General features: G+C 46.9%; 1 protein-coding gene across 2 annotated transcripts in view; it reads right to left on the reverse strand.

The window, feature by feature from the left end:
• MAP1A (microtubule associated protein 1A) overlaps window positions 1-27,902 on the reverse strand; it is a 107,467-nt gene that overhangs the window by 18,308 nt on the left and 61,257 nt on the right. The window contains exons 1-3 of one of the 2 annotated variants that reach the window (XM_074966733.1): window positions 24,592-24,635; window positions 2,472-2,554; window positions 1,141-1,281 (exon numbers count right to left, since the gene is read on the reverse strand). The gene's annotated coding sequence lies outside the window, so the exon portion shown is untranslated. Of the gene's footprint in view, window positions 1-1,140; window positions 1,282-2,471; window positions 2,555-24,591; window positions 24,636-27,902 lie in introns of those variants that run through there. The other variant, XM_074966732.1, reaches the window with a different exon arrangement.

Raw genomic sequence — 27,902 nt, forward strand, 5'->3', positions numbered from 1 at the left:
CCTGACCCAGATTTTAAAAGGCTAGGACATCATTGCTGATTTGGCAAGTGTTGCGATCTATCATCTGATTAAAGGCAGGAGTTAATATCTGTTTCAGGAGTCCTTAGAACTATGCAGATATGCAAATGCATTGACTAAAGCCATATTAAAAATTAAACAGCTTACATTTTATGAATTTTAGAGTTAGTGATAATATTTTGCATAGGATGCTTTTGCCTAAAGAGACCCTACTCAGCTGATGTCTTGACAGTCTGGCCCCATGAAGGAGTGGAAGCAAATAGTAAAGTTGAAAAAACCCAGAGAATATATTGAGAAAAATAAACTCTGAAATCCAGATTTCCAGGCCTATACATGCAGTTATGGTGATTGTGTCCAGACGGTTAATCTACCCTCCTAGCCAGTTAGCTGAATATCTCATTACCACAACTACCACAAATGCACATTCAAATCATGTGCATACAATTTTGAAAATGTGGGCCCTAGTGCTTAGTGAATATTGCAACCAGACCAGAAACATCTGGAGCAGGGCTTGAAACTGTCAAAGCGACAAAATAGTGTATCTGAGTGGCAATGAGAATAAATAATAATACAGCTTTTTAGAGAGGAACCAGAATACAGCTAAATAAATACTAGAGTGCATTTCTAATTATCCAAAGATCTCAAAGCTTTAGACACACACTAATTAACTCTCACAAACTGTAGTGTGTGTGTGTGTGTATGTATGTATGTGTGTGAGATATATATATAACATTCGCTGGATAAATAGTAAAACTAAGGAAGAGGACCACATTTTCCAAGGTGGCACATGATTGTGGTGGCTTCAATATTTGGGTGCCCAAGCTGAGATACCTTAAGATTTTCAGAAAAGCCAGATCACCTGACTTCTGGAAATCAGGCAACCCTGATGTGTCGCAAACTGGGCACTCAAAAGTTAAAGCACCCCCAAATCACTATTCACTTTGGAAAATTTTGACCTGTGTCTTGCCCAAGGCCCTATAGTAATTTAGTTCAAGAATTAGGAGAACCGAGAGCCAGGCTTCTGACCAGCATGCTGGGGTATCTGTGAGCTGGAAGTGGAGCCCTGGCCCCCCTGGTCTCTGCCAGCTGGAGGTGAGTCCCTGGTTTACTATTCATACTCACCTCTGGATCTGCAATTATCTCAGCAAATTTCTGATAAGTGAAGGTCCCAGTTTGCAGGATCAGGTCTCCTTCTTGGTCTGAGCTCTGACCACACAGGAGCAGTAGTTTGTGGGCAGATGAATCACATACCAGCGATCGGACCTATTACCATAAGACAGAAAGTTGTCAGCGCTCAGGTTTGGAGTTCTATGGTTCTCTGGCTTTCTCACCAGTTCCACAGTCTCAACCAGTGACAGGATCCAGAACATGAGCGTCTAGTCCAGGGGTGGGCAAACTTTTTGGCCCGAGGGCCACATCGGGGTTGCAAAACTGTATGGAGGGCCGGGTAGGGAAGGCTGTGCCTCCCCAAACAGCCTGGCCACCGCCCCCTATCTGCCCCCTCCCAGTTCTCACCTCCCTCAGAATCCCTGACCCATCCAACTTGCCCCGCTCCTTGTCCCCTGACCGCCCCCTCCCGGGACCCCCCGGCCCTAACCCCGGCTAGCATCCCCGGCTGGAAGCTCAGGAGCCGGGCAGGACAGTCCCACAGGCCAGATGTGGACGTGGACCGTAGTTTGCCCACCTCTGGTCTAGTCCCTAGTCTAGAGCAGTAAGAGGGTTAAGTCATGCTAAGAGTTCAGGCCCAAGCAGCTGGTCAAAGCAGGGCTTTTCTACATAAAAGTTATTTGCTTATAGAGATAGAAGCACTCAAAGATGCCTCTGCTGCCTGCCTGACCCAGCTCCAAGCCAGGCTGGGCTTTTCACAAAAGCACAAGGGAGTTAAGTACACAAGTTCCTGAAGCCCTTTTGCAAACCCCACCTCCAAAGCAGCTCCATACCCTTGCTCCCAATCCTCAGCCTCTCTTTGGGACAAGAATCAGCAGAGGCCAGGGATAAGGAGAAGTTTCCAGCAGCAGAGTGTTAACAAAGCTTGCTCCATTCAGTGTTAACAAAGCAACTCCACCGTCTCTCACGGGCTGAAGCCCTCCCTCCTTCCTGCTAAAAGAGCTTCACAAACGCTCTAGAGATTAGGTAGTTCCCAGGAATTAGCATTCTTCCTCAGAGTAATGTGTGGCATGGCACTGGCATGTGTTCCTTTATCTAGAAATAACCTGGAACGTATGGCAATGGTGCAGCATGGATCTTCCTGCTGGGTAAGCACAGTGAGCACACAGCCTGGAAGTAATTCTGCTGGCTACACACCAGGTCTGGGAAAACTGCTCATGAAGGGTGGGAAATGCTCTATTAATGAGCTAATGCTTTGGCTGTGCTTGGGTCAGCATAGGCAGAACAGCTGATGTGGAGAAAATGCCAGGGTTGTCCCATTGCAAGAGGCCGTTCTTGGTCCTTACCTCAGAAACAATGCTGTCCACATTGGGATTCACCAGGATCACTGTCTCCAGAGTCTCACTCCGGTGATGAAGGATCCTTTGGCCTAGGGAGAGGGGCAAGGAAAACAGAAGGGAAGAAAAAGCCTGCTGGGGTTTCGCCAACAGCTCCGTCCCCAGTGCTTCACTTTGCTGCAGATTTTCCCCTTCCCCTTGGTTCCAAGGCCTCATGTCATGTTCAAGGGTGTAGTTTAACTCTTGGCGTCTAAAAGGCCAGAGTCATGCCCCTTCCACACAAAAACAAACCAGGCTTGTTCTGGCCCAGCACAGGTTGCCACCCTAGAGCCCAACACTGTGTAGCCCGTGTGGGCTCTCCCCTATGCTCATAAATGCCAGCAGGCAGTGGGGCCTCACCTGCCCACTCACGGTTTTTATCTAGTTTCAGTGCAGTTGCCAGGGAGATGTAGCTTGGGAAAGTAGCCACGTTGTGGTTGCTATGGGGCTTTGAGAGCTAACTAATGGGAGCTGACTCAACTGTTCTTGCCCTTCACTGGGGACAATGCAGTCCTTGAGGGGAATTTTTTGTCGTTCTCAGGAAGTTTTCTGACTCACAGTCTGCCTTAGAATCATAGAATGTAAGATTAGAAGGGAGCTTGATAGAACAGCTAGTCCTGACCCACCACACCGAGTATTATCTAGCCCATCTCTGACAGGTGTTTGTCTAACCTGCTCTTAAAAACCTCAAATGACAGAGAATCTACAACCTCCCTAGGCAGTTTGTTCCAGAGTGGGGCAGAGCACATTCTGAAATTAGCAGGTGGGATTAATTTCCCTCATCCGCTGTAGCTCAGTGTGATTTACCAAGGTTAAATTAGGTGTTATCTGGAGTTCTTTGAGATGTGTAGGCTCTAGCTCTATTTCATAGAATCATAGAATATCAGGATTGGAAGGGACCTCAGGAGGTCATCTAGTCCAACCCCCTGCTCAAAGCAGGACCAAGCCCCAATTTTTGCCCCAGATCCCTAAATGGCCCCCTCAAGGATTGAACTCACAACCCTGGGTTTAGCAGGCCAATGCTCAAACCACTGAGCTATCCCTCCCCCCTCCTTTCACTGCTGGTGTACATGTGCTCCATGCACCTAAGACTGGAAGACTCTTGCTAGCAGTTCCATTGGTCTGTACTTGCACCTCACTCCTCTTTGTGTTCCAAACCCAGGGTATGAGGGTCAGCATGGACCATACACTCCTCCAGTATCTTTATACTGCTAATAACCCTTGGAGAGCCAGAAAAGGGGAAAGAGAGCGGGCACCCTTTCTGACATTCTGCGAAGGACACAAATAATCTAGGCTATTTCTAAAAGGCTCCTTTGCAGGTAGAATGCCAATCCTTGCACAGCTAGAGAGTAGAGCTTGCTATCCTCAGCAGAGGCATGCAGCTTTGTGAAGAAGACAAGTAAGCAAATAGTCTAATTTAGATTGAATTCCAAGATCACTGTGAGGGTGAATTTCAGGAATCACTAGGAATCCCTATGGAAGATCATGTAAAGCATATTAGTCATAAGAGCCTCCAAACTCTCTGACTCTTCTGGCTGAAGTGATGGCCACCAGAAAGGGAAACTTCCGACTCTATGGGCAGTGCTGTTGGTACCCAGGATCTTATGATGCCCTGGCTGGTAGAAGGTACCAGTGAGTGACTCTCCCTTCCCCTCATGCGCTGGACGATGGTGTGGAGATCTCCCATGAGAAAATCGGGGATTCCAGGCCTGAGAAGCTAGCAGTGCTCTCAGAAGCAATGTATCTATCCCCAGACGCAAGAGGAGGGCCTTTTTTTTTTTTTTTTTGCAGCACCCATGATGATGGTCTTTGGTACCAACAACTCCTTACCATGGTGTGATGGTGCCATCAGTGTGGGAACTGTCCACTTTCATTTCTCTCTCACTGTACTTGGGACAGTCCAGCTCCTGCAGATAACACTGGTTTTGGGATGCTGTTGCTCTTCAGAGCCAGGAGATTAGTACCACATTCCTTGTGAGCTCCTGACACACAGTGTCTCACCTGACTTGGAAGGTGTTGGAGAATAGGTATTCTTCTTGGATGAGGACATGGAGGGGGATTTCTCTCACTTCTTGGGAGAGTGTTTCCTATCCACCTCTTGCCCTTTTTGGAGGAGTTCTTAGTTCTACTCCCATCAGCCCTGAAGCCAGAGATCACTGTGCTCGGAGGGGGTGCTACCCAGTTTCTCTGCAGAATGTACTGAGGGAGGGTGGGTCTGAAGGCCCAGGGTCAGACTGGGGCCTTATAGCAAAAGCCATTAAGAATTTCTGAAGCCTGTACTCACAGGCTTGACAGGTTTGGCTTGGGAAAGAACAGCAAATGCTGCACTTTGAGGGGCTGTGAGCTTCCCTGAGGCAACAAAGGCATCTGACATGGTCATCGTTGACTGGGAAGACCCCAGGACATTCAGCTTTTGAATCCCAAGAGCTTGGCCCCCCAACTGCTAAAAACTGTCTAAGAGTTATTTATAGATATTTATAGTTTGATGCAGAGGATGCTAGCAAACACTACAGACACTGAAGAGATGCTGTCTCAGACCATGGATGGCAGAAAGGAACCAGAGAGGCAGTCGGTACATGCTGCCCCTTATACTCTCAGTTTGGAACATGAGGAGGAGTGGGGCCCAGGTATGGAGCAGTGGACATTGCCGGCAAAAATCTTCTGGACTCAGGCCCATGGAGCGCATGCGCACCAAGTAGAATACACATAGGGACCATTACACAAAGAACACAGGGATTCTCAGATTGCATCAAACCAGTGGACCATCTAGCCACATGTCCTGTTGCTGACTTTAGCCAAGATCAGCTGCTTCAGAGGAAGAAACCCTACAGCAGGCAGTTCTGGGATAGTCTGCCCCATGGACAGTTTACTCTGACTGCTATTAGTTAGGTCAGCTTGTGCCCCAGGAGCAGTTACATCCCTTCCAAAGCTTTTTTTTGATCATTACAGTTATTACTCTGATTATCCTTGTTATTCATATAACTGACCGATCCTTCTTAGACTCTTGTTAAGTTCTTGGCCTCAATGGCAGATTGACTCAAAAGACAGGATAAGTATTGAGGGAACCAAGATTTCCATCTCATGGATTCATGGGTCATGATTTTGAATAAACACATTCACTGGCCCTTTAATATACTGTCTTGGAAAGGATGACGAGACAGACCCTCTGCACAGGCACATAGAAGCAAAGATGGCAGACAGGAGAACTTCCACTCCATCTAGGAGAAAGAAAATTCTAAAATGACTGGTAAAGGCACAAGAGACTGGAATCATCTCTAGGGGCTCTTGAATGCTTACATCATTTCTATTTCACAGACGTGATTCCACAAGTACAGAAGAGCCTTTCCCAGAGAAGTACAAGGATCCCCTTTTAACAGCCCTGTAACCATGCTCTAGATGAAGAGCTTTCTGATCTGAGTTCAGAGGCAAGAGATCCAGGCTCAGGAGAAGCACCAAGTGCAACTGGGGCTAATAGAATTGAGAATTGCAACTGAAGCAACCAGAATCACTCTGCTGAGTTCCTGCCAAAAGTTCAGGAGAACTAGCAGTAAGAAAGAGAGACATGGGGAATGACAGACAGTATTCAAAAAAGAACTAGATGCGTTCTTGGAAGATAGGACCATCAGTGGCTATTAGCCAGGATGGGCAGGGATGGTGTCCCTTGCCTCTGTTTGACAGAAGCTGGGAATGAGTGACAGGAATGGACTTGTTCTGTTCACATGCCCTCTGGGGCACGTGGCATTGGCCACTGTTGGAAGACAGGATACTGTGCTAGATGGATCTTTGGTCTGACTTAGTATGGCCGTTCTGATGTTCTTATTCATATCCCCAGTGCAATACACTCACTTAACATCAAAGTGGGAACCTAGAGTACAACATGAAGGCCCAGAGCCCAGGAGGTGATAGATCAAAACACCAAGGAGAGCAGTATCCAAAGGGATTTCCCTCTTGATCTTCCCTGAGATCCACATCCTTGGTGGGTCCAAGGTCAAGGCAGCTCAGGGAAATGTAGGTTACCCTAAAGACTTTGAATATGAGCATGTTGGGCTCATACCTGAAGAGCCCACTACAGATAGCTCCCTCTGTAGAGCCTATTCAGAAGAAGCCAGTTCCACAGGCCTCTTCTACACAGGCAAAGGATTCAAATGCACAGGTGGGGGGTGGGGTTCTTTACGCTTACTGTCAAAAATTATTTAAATCAGAAATAGAGAATCGAGTAACTGAGGTTACAGAAAGAGTCATTTATACTAATGGAATGAATCCCACAGCACTTTGTCCCACATGAGTGCTCTGGCAAAGGGGAGAGATACGCCTGAAAGATCGTACTGTGATCACACTTGGCCCTTGCTCTGCCTGGCTCCCACTGTCAAGAGTTTACAGTACACAGAAAAACAGTCTCAGTCTGGTGAGAGCCTCAACCTCAGTCACCTGGAAGATATTATTAATGAACCAATTATTGGAGTAGCATCACCATTCTGGCTTTGCGCTCTTTAGGCCCTGTCAAATGATACTCACGAACACTATATATTAGCTGCAAACCTCTTCCCTGCATATTATGAAACATTAAGGTTAAAATTCCAATTGCATGAGTCTTAATTTTAACTTTGCATATTCCATGTATGTTCTGTATTACCATAATCATCACAGGGTCTGTGCAGTCAAATATAGGAATTGCCACACTGGGTTAAACCTTTGGTCCACTGAGTCCAATATCCTATCTCAGGCATCAGCCAGCACCATCAGGTGCCTCAAAGCAAGGTGCAAGAACCCCACAATAGCAGATGTGGGATAATCTACTTTGTGAAGGTCTCATTCTAACCCCTAATAGTGGAGATTGGCTTTGGCCCTGAAACAGGAGGTTTGTCTCCTTCTCAATACTCTCATTCTTCACATTAATTATGACAACTCTGGACAGTCTTACCAGTAGAAATAATAGCTCTTATATAGAACTTTCCATCAACTTATCTCAAAGCGTTTTACAAAGCAGATCGGTATCACTGTCCCCATTTCACAGATGGGAAAAGTCAGTCTCAGAGAGGTGAAGTGATTTGCTGACACCCAGCAGGTCAGTGGGAGAGTTAGGAATAGAATGCAGGTCTCCGAAATCCCAGTCCAGCACTCTATTCCATAGGCTACACTGCCTAATCCAGGGATTGGCAACCTTTGGCACACAGCCCACCAGGGAACCCCTGGCGCAGGCCAAGGGATGTGCTGGCTGCCCTTCCCACAGCCCCATTGGCCTGGGACGGCAAACTGTGGCCAGTGGGAGCTGTGATCGGCTGAACCTGTGGACGTGGCAGGTAAACAAACCGGCCCAGCCCGCTAGGCTTCCCTGGCGGGCCGCGTGCCAAAGGTTGCGGATCCCTGGCCTAATCCATCCCCTCCTCGACTCTTGCTAAATTTTTGGCCTCAACAATATCATGTGGCAGTGAGGTCCAATGTCTAATTACACATTGTATGACATAGCATTTCCTTTTAGTGATTTTAAATTCCCCACCTTTCAGTGTCAATGAGTGTCCCCTTGTTCTTGTGTTATGAGATCAGGAGATGAGAAGCTCTAAACCATTCTTTATTTTAGACTTTTATCCTGTTCTGTTTATTGGTGTCCTTGACAAGGTTAAACAAATCCCTATCTTTTTAACCTCACTTCATAAGAGTTTCTCCAGCCCCCTAATCATTCTTGTAGCCCTTTTCTGAACTTCCTCAAATTCTGTTACATCCTTTTTGAGATGGTGTGACCAGAACTGAACTCAGTATCCAGGTGAGGCCAGTCCATAAAGGTACATAAGGGCATTATAAGAGTCTCTGCATTATTCTCCATCTTGTTTCTTATGCATCCTAACATCTTGTTTGCTCTTCTGACTGCAGCTGCACATTTAGCAGGTCTTCATAGAGCTGTCTACAGTGATGCCCAGGTCCCTCTCCTGAATTGATTCAGTTAATATAAAACTCTGTAAGGTGCATGAGAAGTTTATCTTCCCCCACCCTCCCAATGTGAATTACTTCACATTTATTGATTTTTAACGTCCTCTGTCACCATACTGCCCATTCCCTCAACTTCGTTAAGTCCCTCTGAAGTTCCTCACACCCTTCTCTGGATCTAAATAACATTGTGTCACCTGTAAATTTTGTTGGCTCAGTGTTAATGCCCTTTGCCAGAGCATTAATAGATTAAACAACACTGTACCTAATGTGGAATCTTGAAGTCCCTACTGGTCATCTTTTGCCATGATGAAATTTGACCATTTATTTCTATGCTCCTTCCTATCTCTTAGATAGTTTTTGATTCATGACAATACTTTGCCTCCCACCCCATATAAATGGCTATATATAAAATTTGCAGACGAAGGTTCATGTATACAGGTACACAATTCTTCTGATTTAGTCTTGTTGGAGGAGCAGCACCAGAAAAGGGCAGTTTCTTTCCACGAACTACGTGCTGAGTCACTCAGCTTTGAGTGATTGTACCAGAAGGCACTTCTCGCTGTAGCTTCAATTCAAAAGGATCTCAAGGAGTTTTACAGTTTCTCTATAAAGGGATCCTTTCCCCTATAGTGCAGCAGCCTCTTGGGTGGAATTCAGCAGCCACTGACACTACAAAACAGTGTATAAGTGCTAAAGTGAAGATTAACTTCTCCAGCTGACACTACAGGGGAAAACTTGCTGCAGTTACTGCCATATCATGACCTCAATATCCTGACTCGCTGTAGCTCACGAAAGCTTGTGCTCAAATAAATTTTAGTCTCTAAGGTGCCACAAGTCCTCCTTTTCTTTTTCCTAGAGTTTTTCCTCAAAAAGCTCTTCCTGCAGTGAGGCCCTGAACCTCTGCAGCTGCTTGGCCTTCTCCCACACTTCAGCATGGCTCTGAGCCACACATTACAGGACTCAAGGCCTTTCTGAATCTGTATAAACAAAAGGCCACATTTGAAGACAGCCCCAGCTTTGCATGAGTGATCACTGGGTGCATATATCTGCATAATTTAGCATAGTCTTCTGCAAACTGAAAGGCTTCCATCTACTTCATTCTTAAATGACATCATCACTCCGAGATGGTAACTGGCTCTTTTATAAGGAGGCTGAGAAATCTCCAACTGTAGCTTCCTCAGTGCCAGAGAGAAAAAGATTTCAGTCCCAAAATGGGTCTGTTCAGAGAGCGAGGGAACAACATATTCATTCCCACTCTGGCACTGTAATGCAAATACAAGGAAGCAGCCCTGGGGGAGCGTCATTATAAAGGCCAGAAAAAAAGTTTTGCACAGAATATTGAGGAAAGCTCCTACTTTTATCCCATATGTTACACACACCTTCCCCTCTCTTAATGCAAGATGGACTCAATGCTTGGAGCGTTAAAGAAAGCCCGAGGATTGGCTGTCAGCCACAGATGGGGTAGCACTGCCAGAGGGGATGTTGCAAACCTAGTATCAGGACAAGCTGTTCCCTAGCCCATTATGGGGGGTACTGTGCTGATGGAAAGGGTGGCTCCACACTGGTGGCAGAGGGTCCCACCCATGCTGGAGAAGTTGCTCCCTAACCTGGTATTACGGGGGATCTGAATTTCTAGAGCTAAGAAGGAGGATGGCCCAGTGGCTAGGGTACTAGCCTGGTACTTGGGAGATCCAGGTTCAATTTCCACGGACTGCCTATGTGATTTGGGAAATACTGCCAGGCATTGGGGTGCTCAAAGTCACAAGTGAGGGGCACCAGCAGGCCTGTGAAAGGAACCCAGACAGGCGGGCCTGCTGTGGGGGTTGTAATGGGCCTGAGAGGCAGTGCCACCCAGAGGATTCAGGGGGCCTGGGGCAAAGCAATTTCGGGAGCCCCTTCCATTAACTAAAAGTTAGTTTTGCCGCCCCGAGCGGGGAAGAAGAAAAAAAGAAAAACCCAAGTCGTGTCGCCGAAGAAGGAAGAGGACAGGAGGACCCACTGCCAAATTGCTGCAGAAGACTGAAGCGGAGCAATTGAGCTGCCGCCAACGAGGAGGAGAGGGACTGAAAGACTTGCCACCAAAATTGCCCCCACCCTGTCTCCGAGGCCTGGGGCAAATTGCCCCATTAGCCCCCCCGCCGGCGGTCCTGCTGAGAGGGGAAGTGCTGTGCCTCAGGCCTGCTGTGGGGTTGTAGTGGGTCTGAGGGGAGGAAGTGGTGAGCATGGGGCCTGCTGTGGAGTTGAGGTGCTGAGCATGGGGACTGCTGTAGGTTTGTAGTGGGTCTGAGGGGAGGAAGTGCTGAGCATGGGGCCGGCTGTAGGGTTGTAGTGGAGTCCAGAAAGGCGAGATCATTGGCAGGCAAATTCCATAACTGTGCTATCTGTTTTTTGGCAGCAGGAGCTAGCTGGTGAGTGGCATGTCTGTGCGAGGCAGCCTGGCCCTGTGCAAGCAGCATAACTCTGCCAGACATCAGAGAGAAAACAAACAGGAACATCTGACTGTCATTTGACCTTTCGAAGAAACATGGGAGTCTGCACAGTGCTGGCTTGAGCCCCAGCAGTGGCTGCTATCCCATTCCCCATCTCCACTCCCAGGAATCTGTCTGTGTGGAGAAGGCTCACGCCCACATCCCGAGTTCCATTCCCCACCCCCAAACTGGAAATCAGGCCACAGTTTCCCAGTCTCTAGTTCCCTTAACTCTAGGAGATGGTGACCCACACTCCCCAAGGGTATCAGCAACATAGTGAACTCAGCTTCCAAGACAATGTGACACCCATATTGGCTGCACCATCAGCACTGGAGATAAGTGTTATATCTCACAGACACTGTGATGACGGGCATGGTATAGATATAAGCAGTCATCAGAAAGAATCCCAAGGAGTGTGTGTGCGCGTGCACACACACACATGGATCATTCACCCCCCCACTGAGCTGCAGCTACTTCTAGGGTAGGGCACAGCAGCTGTTTAACAACCCCAGAGCAACACAACAAATTTTGGAACAGAAAGTGAAGAGGAACATGTGTGATGGTTGCTCTTTTGCACAGTATTCAGAAACTGTTGCTGTCTTCAATACATACTTCTCTCCCTGTGGCTTTTAGAGAGGTATGCTGCAGCCTCCCCCATCTTTTCTCTTGAAGAAGCCCAGGTGCTCAGAGCCCACACAGGTTGAGGGATGAGAGAGGGGTGGAAGAGCACTACCAGGATATATATATAGCTCAACCCCTATTGGTGCAAGGCAGGATTATTCACTACAGTTCGTTCTCCAGTTTTTCAAGTGATGGGACTCTGTACTCTTCCCTGGGGACATGGACATGGGCACATCCTGTCCCAAATTATTCACAGTCTAAATAGACAAAACAGACCAAGGGTGAGAGAAAGAAAGGGTTCTCTCATTTTTACAGATAGCAAATTGTAAAATTTAATGGTCCTCCATCTGGATCCCTTTCACTGTCAGGCTGTATTTCTGAAAACCCTAAATTTTCCTTTGATTAATTTCAACCCATTCCCAGAATTTACGTGTCTTGGACCCCCAAACAATTCTTCTTCCTGCTTGGGTTTTCCCTCCTCTCTAAACTTAAACATGTTTTTCACACTATTCTCAGTGTCTGGCCAGATGATACATATCAGAAACTCTTTTAATCTTCCCTTTCAGTTTTGTTGCTCTTCTGGGATTGAGGTGGCTAGACACACAGAGAAAGCAGCACATCACCTTTGTCCCAGGATATTATGCCCCAGCACATGCGGCCCAAATGTACTGGGCGTTTTTTTTTGGCAGCTGCAAGCGTATTCATATCTATGTCATATCACTCCTACATCTCTTTCAGCTATTACTACTTTCTTAATATTCCTATTGAATGGGCGTGGTTTGGATTAGCAGCACTGTCCCAAATGAAATCTCCTTTTGTCATTTCCCTCCAAAAATTCCTTTCTCTGTAGGTCCTTTGGATTATCCTTCTGTCCATCGTGGCTGTTCTGAACACCTCATAATTTACTATAATCAGTAAATTTAATCAACACAGTGTTTACATCCCATTCCAGATCACTAGTAAAGATATTAATTAAAAGTAGGGCTTGGTACCTGCAGTTACCCACTAAATACCTATCCCCTTCACAGATCAACAGAATACAACAAGGCACATCAAACTGCTTCATAATGTTGGACCACAGTTTAATAAAGAGATTATGTTGTAGCAACCTCCTCTTTCATTCACCAGCACATGTGATAATTACAGCAACTGCTTACATGAAAAAGCAGTACAGCAGAACCTCAGAGTTACAAACTGGCCGGTCAACCACACACCTCATTCAAGGTAAGGAAACTGTTTCTGTGCGTGTTTCATTTAAATTAAGTTGGTTAAAAGCACCATTTTTCTTCTGCAGAGTAAAGTTTCAAAGCTGTATTAAATCAATGTTCAGTTGTAAACTTTTGAAAAAACAGCCACAATGTTTTGTTCAGAGTTATGAGCATTTCAGAGTTGCGAACAACCTCTCTTACCGAGGTGTTCATAAGTCTGAGGTTCTACTGTATTAACAAAGTATGGTACAGTATTTTTAGCTTTTTTAGTGCACTTCAGCAGTTGGAAACAGCTGTACCCAGCCAGTACTCTGTGGACCACCCACAGGTGATCTGCGGAGCATAGTTTAAAACTGCTACAATACATCTTTATTTTGTACAGCATCTATTTTTGGGTCCACAAATACTTTACAGAGAGAAATAGTAACCAGCGAGGGCGAGGGAGTCACAGGTATTGGCAAGGAGAAAACATCTTCAGTCGGTATGTGAAATCAATCAAGAGTCAATGGGCAGGGCTCTCCAGAGAGGCTCTCATACTAAGAGTGACGGGATAGGCCAGAGGTCAATAAGAGCATAAGAACGGCCAGACTGGGTCAGACCGAAGCTCTGTCTAGCCCAGTATACTGTCTTCCGACAGTGGCCAATGCCAGGTGCCACAGAGGGAATGAACAGAACAGGTAATCATCATCAGGTGATCCATCCCCTGTCGCCCATTCCCAGCTTCTGGCAAACAGAGGCTAGGGACACTATCCCTGCCATCCTGGCTAATACCATTGATGGACCTATCCTCCATGAACTTATCTAGTTCTTTTTTGAACCCTGTTATAGTCTTGGCCTTCACAACATCCTCTAGCAAGGAGTTCCACATGTTGACTGTGCGTTGTGTGAAAAAATACTTCCTTTTGTTTGTTTTAAATCTGTTGCCTGTTAATTTCATGTGGTGACCCCTAGTTCTTGTGTTATGAGGTGTAAATAATACTTCCTTATTTACTTTCTCCACACCAGTTATGATTTTATACACCTCAGTCATATCCCCCTGTAGTCTCTTTTCCAAGCTGAAAAGTCCCAAACTTATTAATCTCTCCTCATATGGAAGCTGTTCCATACTCCTAATCATTTTTGTTGCCCTTTTCTAAACCTTTTCCAATTCCAATATATCTTTTCTGAGATGGGACGACCACATCTGCAGGCAGTATTCAAGATGTGGGTGTACCATGGATTTATATAGAGACAATATGATATTTTATGTCTTATCTATCCCTTTCCTAATGATTCCCAACCTTCTGTTGCTTTTTTGCTGCACATTGAGTGGATGTTTTCAGAGAACTATCCACAATGACTCCAAGATCTTTCTTGAGTGGTAACAGCTAATTTAGACCTCATCATTTTACATGTATAGTTGGGATTATGTTTTCCAATGTGCATTACTTTGCATTTATCAACATTGAATTTCATCTGCCATTTTGTTGCCCAGTCACCCAGTTTTGTGAGATCCTTTCGTAGCTCTTTGCAGTCTGCTTGGGACATACTGCTAAATGACAATGCTAGATGAGCAGAGAAAGGCAGCAAAGATGGTCTCTGAAATGTGTGGGAACAAGACCATGGCGGATTCTAAAATGAGGGGGATTTTGAACTGAATGAAGAGTCACTGGTGTTTGAACATGGGGATATTATTATGTGCATGGTACTTTTCAGAGCTTTAATGATGATGATGATTGGTAAGTATTTGTATTGTGGTTGTGCCAGAGGTCCCAGTCAGGATCAGAGCCCCTTGATGTTAGGCAGTGTATAAGCATGTGGACAGAAACAGTCCCTAACTCAAAGAGCTCAGAATCTAAAAAACAAGACAAACGGTGGGAAAACAGGATACAGCTTGCAAGCAGAGAGATGACATATTCTGACCCTAGTGGAGGAAAGCATTAAGTATGTGCTAAAGTCTCACTAAAGTCAATGCTTTCCTAAACTCAGGTTAGGATGTAGTGCTTTGCCAATGAGAAAATGGACAGTAGCACTGTACACAGTGAGTCTAAAGAGGTGACATTTAGGAAAGTCACAGAGAAAAAAGAAGCGAGAAGAGATGACATTGTTACCTTGCAGCTCTGTGTTCTTGGGGAACCAGGGCGCAGTACCCAGTCTGTCGGACTCAGAAAAGACCTTCTTTCCCCCCCTACCTCCCGCCAGCCTCTGACTGAACCAAATCTGCATCAGAAGAAAGATTTACAAAAAGCAATGAAAAGAAGGGTGACCAAATAGCAACTGTGAAAAAACGGGACAGGGGGTGGGGGGGCAATGAGCACCTATATAAGAAAAAGTCCCCAAAAACAGGACTGTCCCTACAAAAATGGGACATCTGGTCACCCTAATGAAAAGGCAGTGGGAGACACACCTAGACCCCTGGGATACAGATGACAGGATTAAGGAAACTCCCCTAGCCTCATTTGCATCGAAGATGGGGCAAGGAGGCATCTCCAGTAGCATGCAGAATGGAGAACAGAGATTCCAAGGCAAGAACCGCATGAAATTCTGGGACCAGAAAAGCAGGGAAACACTGCATGATGCAGGATCTCTACTCCAGATGTTAATGAACCCAGCCTGCACACACCCAGCTCAGCAGTTATCAGACCAATTCTAGTAATAAATCCTTTATTGGTATCCAAAATAGTAAAGCTCCCTAATTACATTGTGAACGCCCTCCAAGGAACACCACCCAAAGACAGGAATGATCAGCTCCCATGGTCTAGTCTGAACAAAACAACTTTGGTATATTCCCTTGTTTACACATAAACAAATCTAGTGTTCTCCCTTGAACCATTGTTGTTTCTCTACAAAAACTCCTACCCACGCTCAAGTAAGTACTCTGATGCCTGGATCCAAAATCTGAATCAGTTCCACTGGGACTTCATCTTCTTCTGACTGATCATGATGGGGGCTCTGCCTGACTCCAGTACTCCGGACCCTCAATTACCACCACCACCTGGGACCCCCGATCGATTCAAGCTTCATGGAGTGGTGAGAACCCAGCTCGCTCTCTCAGCTCATGCTGTTTGACTAGTCTGTCTCACTTTTTTGTTATAGACCATTTTAAAAAGCAATTCAGTGACTCAGCCATTTGAGAACAACTGTTTTAATCTCCCTGTTATTAATGAGCCAGGCTTTTCGCCTCATTCCCCACCCTTCTGGTGCTTGTTAAAACCCTGTCACACCCTTCCTCCCTGTGGCAGCATTAGCTGTGTCTGTTGCAACCTTCATCTTTTCCATGAGACTCTGCCTTGTCTGGTTGCCTCCTACTCCTCCAGTCCCATGATAGATGTTTACTAACCTTGAGGGGACCGTGCTGGTCATTGCTAGCTCCTTATATTGTTCCTTTTCAGTGGAATTGTATCTGTGATTTGCTGCCAATATCTTAACAAGGGGACCCCACAAAAATATCCCTCTTAATCCTGAGATAAACTCCATGTGCCAGGTTACAGTAGGCAAATGAAATAATTCATTGTTTTTGCATTTAAGCAATGACACTTTCTTATCAGCAAAACCAAGAAATGCTGCAACACAACTGTGCAACATTGCTTGATAAAGATGTACTTGGCTGGGAATATTACATTTTGCTCCTGAGTGTTTTGGTGGTACAACCCAGGATCCATCTTGTTTCATCTGAAGTGTAAGGTGGGGTGAGAAGCTTGTAGAATGACCAAGAAGTGTCCCTCCCCTAGGGATTCTTTTAAAAAATACAGGTACCTGTCAACAGATTAAATCTGATGCATTACTGTGCTATTCAACACTATGTTTATGATCCTCACATATAAGCTCTCTCTTGCAGGAAGGATTTAGCTGTACCAATGGAGGAGATAATTATCAGAAGCGGGGAAATCACCCCAAGCTTCCCTCCAGTTTGCAAATTTCAGGTGGCATATTTTTGGCAAAGGCTCCCAAGGAACCCTCTCGTTGCTTACTGCATTTTGGAGTCTGTTCAAATGCCCCAAGACTCATTCCCACTCATGGATGTTAATACTTCCTCATACTGCTCACTCCTCACTAGCTTTTCTTATCTCCAAGCCTCTCATCCTGCTGCATTCTGGGAACCCCCAATGCCTCACTATGCAGAATGTCATCTACATCTAAAATGAAGCCAATAAACTAACCATGGCAGAAGGAAAGAGAAGCATGAGGGCCCACTTCTCTCAGTTACCAGCCTCTGACTTGAAACCAGCTATCCTCTGCCTCTGTCATTTCTTCTGACTTTGCATGCTTGGATTTTGGGTGCCACCTTGCAACTTCTCTACATGGTCTGGATTCCTGGGGTTTGATTTACAGCCTGATGTGCAAGGCACTCTTTCACCTATGTCTACAAGGTTATATAAATGCACATAGCACTTGGGTCACCCATGTCCATTCTATTAGCAAATGCCTTGTTATTCTGTGTTCAGTATTGAAAATGTGTCAGCTGGAGAGAACCAGAGGTGCTCCCCCAAGCCCATATCGCACTGGGTTCACCCTCCCCCATGCATCACAGTGGGGACAATGCACCTCAATCAATGCCTTTCATCAGGCATATACATAGAGCCCTGCAAACTTCAGATACCCCCTTTACATCTGTGGATATCCATGAACCACATTTGCGGCTCATGGATGGATGCGGATCCAAATTTTATAGCTAGAGCCCTGCAAATTTGCGGATATCTGCTTTACATCTGTGGACATCTGCGGACCATGTTTGCGGATCATGGATTGGATGCGAATACAAATTGTGTATCCACGCAGGGCTCTACATATACATCCCATTGCCTCATACTGAGCTCATGCCAGCCCTCCCTTCACAACAGGTGGACTCACTTTCCTCATGCTATCTGACCATGCTGGCTCCCCCCACCGCATTAGTCAACACTCAAACCTAGCCCTGATCTTAGATCCACTCACCTGCACTGAAAAAACAATGAGGAGTCCTTGTGGCACCTTAGAGACTAAGAAATTGTTGACACTACATGTTGCAGATGCTGCTGGAACAATGGGTGCCCCATAATCTGTCCTCCCCTATTATGTCCCAGACAGATTAGGTAAGTGGAAACCAGGTGGCAATAGGCTGTTTCTTCCTCCAGGTTTGATGTCATCCCCAGATTTGAATATGGGGGAATTTACACCAAAGAAACACATGACAAGGAACAACTGCGAGCAGGCAAGATAGAGTAGCATGGTATTGGGCACAACATAAATGTCTGACAGCCAGCCACACGGAGCCCAGCTACCATAGTGCTCAGACACCATTGCGGTGGGCCCAGTATCAGAACCTGAAGAGAGCCACACAAGGGAAAAAGAGGACTTAGGAATCTCTTGGGTTTGTTTTTTAGTTAGGTGGTAAAAAAGCCTCTAGAACAGGGGTTCTCAAACTTCATTGCACTGTGACCCCCTTCTGACAAAAATTACTACACGAACCCAGGAGGGGGAAACCAAAGCTTGAGCCCACCTGATCTCCGCCACCTCGAGGGATGGGGGAGGCAAAGCCAAAGCCCAAGCCCCACTACCCCAGGACAGGGAAGCCAAAGTCCAAGGGCTTCAGCCCCAGGTGGGGGGCCTGTAACCTGAGCCCTGCCACCCAGGGCTAAAGCCCTCGGGCTTGGGCTTTGGCCCCGGGCGGTGGGGCTTGGGCTTCGACCCCAAGTGATGGGGCTTGGGCTTCACCTTCAGCCCCATGGTCCAGCAAGTCTAACACAGCCTGGTGACTCCATTAAAATGGGGTCCTGACCCACAGTTTGAGAACCCCTGCTCTAGAATGATTCAGCAAGACCTGGACTGGACTGAAAGTGGCAGGGAAGCATAACTGCTTAGAGACTGACAGATGCTTCACCCCCTAGGGCAGGCCCCCTGGGGAGAGTCACCGCTTTAGATAAGAGGTACAGTACCATACTGCAGCCATACACCGAGACCTGAACTCCCAAACCTCATGGCATTGCTCCACCGCCACCCACCTCTTCTCTGAATGACAGGTTTCAGAGTAGCAGCCGTGTTAGGCTGTATTCGCAAAAAGAAAAGGAGTACTTGTGGCACCTTAGAGACTAACAAATTTATTTGAGCATAAGCTTTCGTGAGCTACAGCTCATCATGAAGTGAGCTGTAGCTCACGAAAGCTTATGCTCAAATAAAGCTTATGCTCAAATAAATTTGTTAGTCTCTAAGGTGCCACAAGTACTCCTTTTCTTTCTCTGAATGAAGATTCTGCCATTTAGGTGAATTTCCCTGGATACCTAACTTCACATTTCCTGACCCTGACGTCATAATCCATTTGTGTGTGCCCATTTCCCCAAATCTTCCTGCATGGGGTGAAGTTTCCATCTGAACTCTGTATTGCTTGTAAATATTCAGACCTCACAACTAGTTCTACTTTCAACGGCTCTTAAATGTGTTATAAATTGCATTAGATCCCAGCCCTGGGTAAGGGGTCCCCACTTATTACTCCTCTGCATGAGGACTCACTGCCATTAGATTGTACTCTACACTTCCTGCCTGTTTCACACTGGTAGAAGTCAAATGTTTAGGCGCTTGCGATGGTACAAATAAATGATAATTATTGTGAAGATCTGACACCAAAAGATATTGAAGACAAAATTGATGAATTAAAGGCTGGCAGAGTTCCCAAACCTGGCCCAAGAAATGGATGCTTTTCTTGTGAGCCAGCTGGTGGTCTTACTTCTCTGACTGAACCACCCAAAGGACCTGGATTTGGAGTTCGAGCAGACCTCTACGCATTTCTGTAATAAGTTATAAAAACATAAGTTGTCTGAAAATAAAACACCTTTAACCTCAAAAAAAAAAAAAAAAACAACTCTCCAGCCATCTCATTGTCTTACTGCTGATGCCTATAGCTGTAATCTCATTTGATAGCCACCTGTGTGTATCTTGCAAAAGGCTCCAGGTGAATGTAAGCCACTGATCCAGCTATCACCTATATTCTGTGTTCTTCCTCCAAAGAATGCAATCAGCTTTGTTTGAATTGATCTCTTTCTCATAAGCTCTGGGCAGAACTCCCACTTCTATCCAAGTTTATCCATAAGAAGCCATTTCAGGAGGCCTCCAGAAACACAGCTAACCAGGCTGTAATTATTGGTTTCTCTCCCGCTTCTCCTTTTAGAGATTGGTGTCACAAGTGTCTTCTGAAAGGCTCAGACAACAGTCAAGCAACATACAAAATAAAGATGCTAAGGGCTGTTCTGTTCTAGTTCTTAATCATCTAAGATTCTGTTTTGGATCCCATTTGATACAGGCAGGGGTGAGGCACTTGGATCAGGATGCATGAAAGAAAGTTCAGAAAGGGCAGGTGAAAAGGGAATTTAGGCAAAATCTTTTTAGGAATTATTAAGGTCATTAGAAGAAGCAAATGACCTGGACTTGCCAAAAGGCAAGGCACTATCTAATTGGTATGATCTACTTGTATGTCTGGTACATTATGAAAAATAGGCCTAAGCCTCCACAGACTGGATCTCTGCCTTGAAAAAAATAACAAGGCAGCAGTGCCCTGGGGGCACTAGTGCCTAGATACAGGAACCAGCTGCTCAAGAAAATGTGCTAGAAACTGCAAACTCATTGTGCATCACTAATGGCAGCTTCGGGGAAAACCTTACTGTCCTGAGATCAGAATTCAGCTTGTGAAGTGTGTTTTACTGCATGGGGTGGGGCGTCTCTTTATTTAACACTGTTAATGTCCACCCTAATGATGAACTGGACCCCTCTCCTTCCCAGAAGAAAAGTGGCCATAAGACAGTCTGCTTTGTGCTAGATGAATATCTTCAATAAAAACAATTTGTTAAACTGAGACCTTGAGGCATTTAACTAACAAGAGCCCACATCCCAGGTAACTGGATTTAGCAGATAGACTCAGGCTTCCCAAAAGCCCTTTAGACTGGCTAGTCTTCTCCTCCAGCACTGGGCTTTATTCTGTGCTCCGGTTAGTGCTGACAGAAGACAGCAGAAATGCGTCATTCTTTAGTAACAATAATCATCCAAGGTCCTTCTCCAGCACCTTCCCTCCAAGGCACTCAAAGGCCAGAGACAGGCCTCTGATGTTAGTGGATCACCAAAGTGAGTTAGGAGCACATGGCCAATTGAAAGTCAGAGGGACTTGTGCTCCCCTAAGTCACTTAGAGCCTTTGGAAAATACCCATTTGAGAGATGGGCCCAGCAAGATTTAAAGGCCAGTTTTAGAGGTACTAAGCACCTGCAGCTCCCACTGACTGCAGAGGAGTTGGGGTACTCAGGCCCAGGATATACACAAAGGTTGTTGAAGAGCTGGGCACAGAGAACAAACATTCTGACTTTAGTCTGGAGCCACAAGACACTTGCGGGGGAATGAGGCATTCTTGGCAGGAGCACAGCCACTGTACATTAATGAGTTAAAGAAGGAGTGTGTTCGAGTGGAGGTAGACTCCACTCAGAAGGAAAGCATGTGTGTTTGTGGGAGGAATCCCAAGGATTGAATCAGCAGCTCAAAGGGGATGCAGAGAGAAACTGGACACAAACTGGGAATTGGAATAAAAATATCTCGGTGCGTCCCCCAGGGTTTCCTCCCAACAGCCACACAGCCTGTGCTGGAATTCAGGGCATGACAGAGGAACCAATTCAACCGCAGATTTTGTCTAATGAATTTTGAAACTATCTTTGGAAGAGAAAAGAACCCTCCTTTCCAATCCCAACAAACCCTCCCCAGAAACACTTACAGTGATTCAACTCGCTCTTTTCTCTCCCTCATCTGCTGAGTCCACAAAAACTGCCCAGTAACCAAGGGGGTTCCCAACTGCTGCCCCACAGGCCATATTCCCCACAGACCATCCCCTGGCTCAAAGGCCATCAGACAACAGGTCCAATCCCCATGAGTATCCCGAGGCAGCCTCTCACCTGGCTACCCAGTCCTTATGAAATACCCACTGGTGGAGGCCCCACAGACACTTCCCCACACTAATAATCCTATGTACCATTCAAAGGCAGGCACACAGTAACACAGTCTATCCACCAGCCAAGGGCTGCAGGCAGATTCCCCTGTTGTTTTCATAATCTGTTTCCAGACAGACACATCATAGGGTCTTTTTTCTTTACTCAACAGTTTCCCCTTCCTTTTGTGAGGCCACAACGACCCTGGGTGGCTCACTGAGAGGAAGACTCTGTGTGCAAAGAACACAAGACTAACTCCCATAGGAGACTATGTGCCTGAAAAATCCCCCAGATGAATTCTGCATATGCCTCCCCTGCACCCCCCACTGTCCAGAGCCCTTAGGCCCATATCCACCATGCCCACTCCAACCCCACTAGACCAGCCACAGCTGCATTCCTGGTGCACATCCCCTCCCTTGCTTTTACCTGCCTGTACTGGCCATTCACAACCCATAGCCCCTGTGCTTGAATTGTTATACATCCCCCATCCCCCATACCTGCTAAGGATACATCTTCCTGGGTCAATGCTGTGTTCATGGCACTGACATGGGCAGGAGCAGCAAATGGGGCTGTGCTCTGCATGCTTCACCTCAGGAAATTCTTCTCATGGATGCTTTGGCCTGGGAAGGAACAACTCCAGACCCATACATCTTTTTGTGCCCACACAGACTAAATGGAGCATAGGAGTGCCTACACATCTCCTCTGCCTATTTGTAATAACGTCTATGTGAGAGGAGGAACATTCAGCTGAACTGCAACCATGGGGCAGTGGGGGAGGGAGGGGCAGCACCAATCTCCTTGTAGCAAGAGGGACCCCCCTAACCCATCAGCCTCTGTGGACAGAAGACGGGACCCTGGTCTGCCTGAGATGATGCCTGGCTTGGGGGGGTTTTCCCAGTGGGATCAATGCTGTTGGGAGTGGGATAAAGCCCTGTCCCTGAGATCGGAGTGTTTGAACCAGAGAGCTTGTCTTTTCTGCAGTCAGGAGCCAGCAGGCACCAGCTGCAGAATTTGCCGCAGTATAGTGTGTGTGTGTGTGTGAGAGAGAGAGAGAGAAAGAGTGAGTGTGCAGCAGCCATGCTCCTCCCCTCCAGCCTCCTCCCTGTGTGATAAATGTGTCTAACTCCCTCCCTTCTTCCCCGCTCCACTCCCACTCCAAGTCCCAGCCTGATCAACCCCAGCCCCTCGCCCTGGCTCCCCTCCCCCACTTAATTAAGAAGTCTTTTGTTGGCTTCACCAGACTTTCAATTGCTCCATCACTGTTCATCAGGGTTTGCGTCTCCCTCTTTACACTAACCCCACAACAGCAGCCTCTGGCCAGTGCTCATGGGGCCAAGCCTGCACCTGCCTCTTGCCCTCTGGTTCTGTCTAGACTAGGAGAAAAGATTGTATTTAAAAATATTTTAACTGACATTCTTAACAGTAGCATTCACAGGGTTTAACACCTTCGTAATATATTAGCTGGTGGTGGTCAGTCAGCTCTGGACACACCCTGTGAAACTAGAGCCCTCCACTTTGCTGATGGGACAGCGGGTAGCCTCCGCCCTGTAACCTTGGGAATCCAGGACAGGAGCTGCATACAAAGGGAGGGCTCACCCAGCGCAGTGTCTGTGCTAAAGGGAAGGCACAGCAGGAGCAGGGGACTGCCAAGGACAAAGACTGGGAGTACACAAGGGCTTTGCTCTCTTCTCATGTCCAGGGAACTGAAAATCTGAACACTATCACTAGCGTGGATACAGGGCTGGCAGGACACGCACCCCCAGGACAGCAACATCAACTCCACACGCCCAACCACTTCATTCCTCTGTTTAGTGCCCTGGAAAGGCTGCATCACTCGTACATTTCACAGGCAGCTTCCCCTTTTCCTCCCCCACAAACTGGAAGAGTTTGGATGCTTTCTGGCTTCCTGTAGTGGAAGAATGAAGTGTTGAATAGCTCCAAGCCAGACTTTAGTTAATGCAAGGATACTGCTGTGTGTGTGAGAGAGAGCGAGCAAAGGGGGCTCCCAGTACCCCTTTCCAATCTATTAACAGCACTGCATTCCACCTTGACACCCTCACCCTCTTCCTGATTAGCATTAGCCTCATTCCAGCATCAGCACCATACAGACATTTCAGTCACCAATTCTTGCCTACGGGAGTGCCTGTGAGACGCCATGCCGCCCCCAGGTAGAGGGACCAGCACACTGCCCTCAGGCAAGGCAGTGCTGACACAAGCTCTGATTCTGTAGCACATTCCAGGTTCCTGGCACTCAGTATTTTTCCCTGGGTCCTACCCTGTGTTAGCCATCCTGAGATATGTCTGAGCCAGAGAGACAAGTGCAGAGAACAGCTGAGCAGTCAGAGAATCCAGAGTCTCTCTGTCCCTGGGGCACTTGGGACAAGAGCAGCTGGCAAGGGGCGAGGTCCTCATATAAAAACTAGCTCTGCCTGCAGCCACCTTACCCTCTTGTCACTGTCCTTTTCTGCCCAGTCCCCATGCAGCATCCCCTGCCCTATTTCAGCAGATCAAATAGAGAAACTGCATCTACCAGGAATCACTGCAAAGCTCCCCCAGGAAACGTGATGGCAGATCCACCAACCACTCCTCAGCCACAGCAGGGTGACATCCAGCCAATTGCATCCCCTTGAGATCAGACACGGCAGAGCTGGGACAGCAGACAGGGTGGATCTCCATGTGCCACCTATTATCCAGATTTCCTGTGAGCACCTCCAGATGGAAGGAACCCCCTACCCCAAAGTGATGAGTTGTTTTGGTACCTCCAACCCTTAAACAATCCAGCTGGGAGCTAAGCAGTGTCACCCCAAGAATGAGGCCAATCCTGACTATCTCGATCCTGCACGCCACCCTCTCCCCATCCCACTGCTGGAGATCTCCATTAACTCTCAGTCGCCCTCGAACACCCATTCACACCAGGCTGAGTGCACAGGATGGGAAAGAGGAGTCTGCACGTACCATAGGGTCCTGGGATGAGCAGCCCATGGAAGTAGCAGCCGCTGCTCAGGATGCCTGGAGAGTCACAGACACAAACCGGCTGCAGAAGGCAGCTGTTATGTCAATGCAAATCGGGGGAGGAGCTGGCCAGCCTCTCTCTGACACCCATTCAACAATGCGCCAGGCAGACTTAACCCTCTCTGGGCCAGAGTCTTTGCCTGGAGAACACCCGGAACCAGAGCCTAGTCCTAGGCATCCCCCACCCCTGCTGCTCCCTGATCATTAACCCTCAGGGAGGGGCCAGAGCCCAGCCACTGCCACGAGTTCCCTGTTAACCCCATGGGTGCCAGTGCCCAGCACCAGGCACCTCCATGTCTTCCAATTGAGCCCTCTGGGTACCAAGCCTGGCCCTGGGCACCTCCACACCACCCTGTTAACCCCTTGGGTACCAAGCCTGGCCCTGGGCACCTCCACACCATCCTTTTAACCCCTTAGGTACCAGAGCCTGCCCCAGGTACCTCCACACCATCCTGTAACCCCCCTGGGTACCAATCCCGGCCCCAGGCACCTCCACACAATCCTGTTAACCCCTTGGGTACCAAAGCCTGGCCCCAGGCATCTCCACATCATCCTGTTAACTCCTTGGGTACCACAGCCTGGCCCCATCCACCTCCACACCATCCTGTTAACTCCTTGGGTACCAGAGCCTGGCCCCAAGCACCTCCACACCATCCTGTTAACCTCTTAGGTGACAAAGCCTGGCCCAAGGTACCTCCATACCACCCTGTTAACCTCTTAGGTGACAAAGCCTGGACTCAGTCTCAATAGTCATTAACCCCTTGGGTGCCAGAGCTCAGCTCTAGGAATGGCCACATATTCCTCGTTCATTAATGCCCTGGGTGCACCAACTCTCAGTGTCCCAAGAGGAGAGCTCTGATACTTCATTAGCAACATCAGAGCTTGCCCATGCCTTGAAATCCATGCTACTGGGTAAGGCTCCTTGCCCAGACACTTTCCCAGCTTATTTTTATAAACATGTTTCTGACCCCTTTGCAGGCAAGTTGCTGCCTTGTTCAATGGAGGAAAGTACCCGCCCCACGCTTGGAGGAGAGCCTGTATTTCAGTTATTCCCAAGTTGGGCTGTGGCCTCATGTCATGCCCAAACTATACAGAAATCTCCTTAATTAGCATTTGAAATATTAGCCAACATTTTGGCTGACAGGCGCAGTATCATCCATCACAGCCAGATGGGGCTTATTAAAGTCCAACATGGTTCAGATAACTAAAAACAGTTAGTAGCTATAATAATCGCACAGTATGAGGACGCTGATGCCGAAGCACTTCTGCCTTGGATGCAGAAGAGGCCTTTGATCACATGAACGGGGAGTACATGCTATAGACCCTCCAGAGCCTGGTTTCAGGCCTGTTTTTAGATGATGGGTTAAACTTCTATATAAGGACCCCACATCTCTAATCTTAACCAATGGCATAATTTCACACTCATTTAACCTTCTCTGAGGTATCATATAGGTTGTCCACTGTCCCTTCTTCTGTTTGATCTAGCCATAGAGCCCATGAAGACCACTACAGGCTCTCACCCAAACATTTGAGTATTAAGATTGGCCCACTGGAATACCATTAGATGGTATATGCTGATACCCTTCTGTTTATAATGAACCTTGAAATCACAATCCCTGCCCTTCTTGCATTAATCCAATACTTTGGCTCACTTTCAGGCTGTAGCATTAACTGGGAAAAGTTAGAATTACTTTAGATTGCCTGGCTGCCTTTTAGCGGGGCTTTCTCCCAGTGGAATTTTCATAGGCAGCGAGAGGCAGTTAAATACTTGGGGGTACAAATAGCAAGAAACCTTAAAAAAACTGAAAAAATGAATTTAGATTCTAACCTTCTGCAGCTGGCAGAAAACACCAATCAATGGAGGTGCATTCACTGAGCCTGGGTGGGGGGGATTAATCCAGTTCAGATTAATGTTTTACCTAGATGTTTATACATTTTGAATGGGCTTCCTGTCATCATCTCACCATTCTATTTTAAAAGCTTTAATAGTATTATCAACACTTGTTTATAGGGCCTAGCATAACACCCCAGACTATCTTGGAGGAAGTTTCAGCTCCTTCCCATTGGAGGTGTCTTCAGACTCCCAGACCTTCATAACTATTATGTTGTCTGTCTCATGTCCAGATCTCTCACAGTTTGCAACACGTAAACAATACCATCCCTTATGGATGGGGATTAAAAGAAAATGAATTAAATCAATCCTCCTGTTGGGATCCTTATCCTACCCTATAGAGAAAAAGAAAATGCCCTCTGTAGTGGCCACTAGGAGAGTATGGACCATTTTGACCAACAGATTCCATTTTCACTCTTCGCACCATACAAAAGCCACTACGTGGGGTAATAGTGACGTGCAGATTGGCAACCCACCAAACGTATGGAGGGAATGAACAGAAAGAGTAGGAGTCCTCTCTCAATTGGTTGGTGATGGGGGAATGGTTCATTCGAGGTGTTATAGCAGTATAAGCTACTAGCTACAGCAATATGGCAATATATACTGCTAAAACCTTTCCTGACCTGCCACTTTGGCCCAACACCCGGAGACTACCTGACACACCTGAAGTACAGAACAGTAGAGAAGCTCCGCAAACTTCCCAGACCCATATATCTGCGTACATGCTTTTCTGATGGAAAAGGTCTCCGATTCCTGAAGCGTCCACTAAATCCACAGATCAGAGTCATAGAGCTTAAGGCCAGAAGGGACCATCAGATCATCCTGTCTGATCTCCTGTGTATCACAGACCATTAATACCACTCAGCATCCACACACTAAGCTCAACACCTGAAATCAGACCAAAGCATTATAACCCCCAGGAGACTAGGCTGTTATGAGCCACAGGCAGAGAATCGGAGAGACTGAGGTGCACCAACGTTAAGAGTCCCCACAAAGGCAGGGAGATGATTGAGATATACCAGATGATCTTGGCAAGTGACCCGCACCCATACACTTCAGAGGAAGATGAAAACCTCCCAAGGTCACTACCAATCTGACCTGAGGAAAAATTCCTGCCTAGTCCTACATATGGTGATCAATTAGACCCTGAGCATATGAGAAAGAGCCAGCCAGCCAAGCACTTGAGAGAGAGACAATGTTTGGTGCCACCTCAGAGCTCTGACCCTCCCTGTCCAATGTCCCATCTTCACCATGGCTATCCTTGATGCTTCAGAGGAATGAGATTTAAAAAAAAAGAAAGAGAGAGATAGAGTGCTAGATTGTCTTTTAAAAAGCTCCACAATGGTTAATTGTATTGCACAAT

This window comes from Natator depressus, chromosome 10, assembly GCF_965152275.1.
Source record: "Natator depressus isolate rNatDep1 chromosome 10, rNatDep2.hap1, whole genome shotgun sequence".
NCBI classification, from domain to species: domain Eukaryota; kingdom Metazoa; phylum Chordata; order Testudines; family Cheloniidae; genus Natator; species Natator depressus.